We start from the raw sequence: 3,332 nt of genomic DNA, 5'->3' as shown, positions 1-3,332 counted from the left end.
GGACCCAAGACCAGGACCCAGGACCAGGACCCAGGACCCAGCACCCAGGACCAGGACCAGGACCCAGGACCCAAGACCCAGGACCAGGACCCAGCACCCAGGACCCTGGACCAGGACCCAAGACCAGGACCCAGGACTAGGACCAGGACCAGAGACCCAGAGACCAGGACTAGGACCGGACCCAGGACCAGGACCAGGAGGACCCAGGACCTGGGGACCCAGGACCAGGACCCAGAGACCAGGACCCAGGACCTAGGACCCAGGACCAGGACCAGGGGACCAGGACCAGAGACCCAGGACCAGAGACCCAGAGACCTGAGACCAGGACCAGAGACCTAGGACCCAGGACCCAGGACCAGAGACCAGGACCCAAGACCCAGGACCAGGACCCAGGACCCAGGACCTGGGACCCAGGACCTGAGACCCAGAGACCAGGACCAGGACCCAGAGACCCAGGACCCAGAGACCCAGAGACCTGGAGACCCAGGACCCAGGACCCAGGACCCAGGACCAGGACCAGAGACCCAGGACCAGAGACCCAGGACCCAGGACCCAGGACCTGGGACCAGACCCAGGACCTGAGACTAGAGACCAGAGACCAGGACCAGAGACCTAGAGACCAGAGACCCAGAGACCCAGAGACTAGAGACCCAGAGACCAGAGACTAGAGACCAGAGACCTAGAGACCAGAGACCTAGAGACCAGAGACCCAGAGACCAGAGACCCAGAGACTAGAGACCAGAGACCAGAGACATGGGTTCACATCCAAAGCACATTGATTGTATTTTACTTGACGTGGTCTGGACTTCACGTAGACACGTGATGCATGAATATGTTCAGTCACAGCGCCACCTTCTGGCTCAACTCGATTCTGCCCCAAACGTGTCATGTTTTTGACAAGTCACGACCTGAAGATACCAACACGCCTGACTTCAAAGTGTCAAAGCGCCACCTAGTGGCGAAAGAAAAGGAGAAGAGGACCACGTGTCCTCACTCTGAAGGTCTCGAACAGAAGATGGTCCTCACAAAGATAGCTGTACAAGAACACACACATCAGGGCAGTTGCAGTGTTTTCAGTTCATGCATCTTATTTCTTCTTATTTCTCCTTTAGTTTTTCTGATGTTATTGAGATTGTTTTCTGTTGGCCTGAATCACAGTCACATATTGTATGATGGACACTTGTTTACGTGATATCTTGTTGATGTTGTTTATGACGCCATGACGTCGTCGCCTCATAACACATAAATAATAAATGAACCAACACAGACGAGATATCATGTGTTTTAATTCTGTTATGTTACATGTGAACATAAACTTACAGGAAGTTATAGTTGCCATGGAGATACAGTAAATATATATTCACATACTCAGATCGGTGTGTGTGTGTGTGTGTGTGTGTGTGGGGGGGGGGCAGTGTGCACGAGTTGAAGTCGTCAACTGTGTGCAATTATAAAATCATCGTTTATCTAATGCTACAAGCAAATGAACATAGACCCACATACAAAAGAGGATTAAATAAAAGGAATTATTTTACAAAGACAACAACAACAACAACAACAGAGATGTTTATTTCCCACTGAATTTATGTTTGTGAGAGAGCGAGAGGGACGTGGGGGAGGGGTCTCCCTCCCTCCCTCCTGTGGCAGGAATCAGCATCTGGAAAACCGACAGGTGATTTTGTATGGCGATGCCTCTGGGGGGGGGGCTGAGTCAAGACCCCTCTCTAAGGCTTCGTCTGGCCCCCTCCAGGACGACAGCCACATGGTCCCAATCCCAGTCAGTCCCCCACATCTGATATTATTCCAGATTATTGCAATTATTATTAGTTACCTCCCCAGACCCCCATCCACCCCCTCCCCAGACCTCCAATAGACCCCCATCCACCCCAATAGACCCCATCCACCCCTCCCCAGACCTCCAATAGACCCCATCCACCCCAATAGACCCCATCTACCCCTCCCAGACCTCCAATAGACCCCATCCACCCCCTCCCCAGACCCCCATCTACCCCCTCCCCAGACCTCCAATAGACCCCCATCTACCCCCTCCCCAGACCTCCAATAGACCCCCATCTTCCACTCTAGAAGGCACTGGTATATACTTATTTTTTCCACATTTTTTATTAGATGAGCAACGAGACACACGCGGGCCAGACGGGGGACTAACAGGTGGCTAACGGGTGGCTAACGGGGGACTAACAGGTGGCTAACAGGTGACTTATTGGTGGCTAACGGGGGACTAACAGGTGGCTAATGGGTGGCTAACGGGGGACTAACAGGTGGCTAACAGGTGGCTAACGGGTGACTTATTGGTGGCTAACGGGGGACTAACAGGTGGCTAACAGGTGGCTAACGGGTGACTTATTGGTGGCTAACGGGGGACTAACAGGTGGCTAACAGGTGGCTAACGGGTGACTTATTGGTGGCTAACGGGGGACTAACAGGTGGCTAATGGGTGGCTAACGGGGGACTAACAGGTGGCTAACGGGTGACTTATTGGTGGCTAACGGGGGACTAACGGGTGGCTAACGGGGGGCTAACAGGTGGCTAACGGGGGACTAACAGGTGGCTAATGGGTGGCTAACGGGGGACTAACAGGTGGCTAATGGGTGACTTATTGGTGGCTAATGGGGGACTAACGGGTGGCTAACGGGTGACTTATTGGTGGCTAACGGGGGACTAACGGGTGGCTAACGGGTGACTTATTGGTGGCTAACGGGGGACTAACGGGTGGCTAACGGGTGACTTATTGGTGGCTAACGGGGACAGGTGGCTTCTGTCTTCATACCTGTGTTACATCACAGACGTGTCTCAACAGTCTTCTGACGGCGGAGGCGTGGACATGTAAACGTGGACAAGGCATCACGACAGGAAGTCCTGCCAGACCACGTGTTGGGGTCTTTGGTGGCCCTGCCAGACCACGTGTTGGGGTCTTTGGTGGCCCTGCCAGACCACGTGTTGGGGTCTTTGGTGGCCCTGCCAGACCACGTGTTGGGGTCTAATGTGCTGCCTTCAGCTAAACCACCACTTATTATTATCGTCCTCAGAGGTCACTCCTACTCTCTACACTCTGAGTTCTACTTCTCCATGCTGGGGGTCAGGGGTCAGTGGGGGGGTCGTCTTCACAGGTTTCGTCTCTTTGGGAGCAGCGTGACTCATTTTGAAGGAACGGTGACGTTTTTATTTTGGGAAAGATGAATACTCCCTGTGAGCTATGAAGCTACTTAGCTTAGCATAAACACCCAGAGGCTCCTCCTCCACATCGGCTCTGGTATTTATTTCAGTGAACACACATGAGGGTTAAATGTACGCAACTCCCAATAAAACAACAC

Source organism: Pseudoliparis swirei, chromosome 10 (genome assembly GCF_029220125.1).
Source record: "Pseudoliparis swirei isolate HS2019 ecotype Mariana Trench chromosome 10, NWPU_hadal_v1, whole genome shotgun sequence".
Classification (NCBI taxonomy): domain Eukaryota; kingdom Metazoa; phylum Chordata; class Actinopteri; order Perciformes; family Liparidae; genus Pseudoliparis; species Pseudoliparis swirei.
This window is presented reverse-complemented; position numbering follows the sequence as displayed.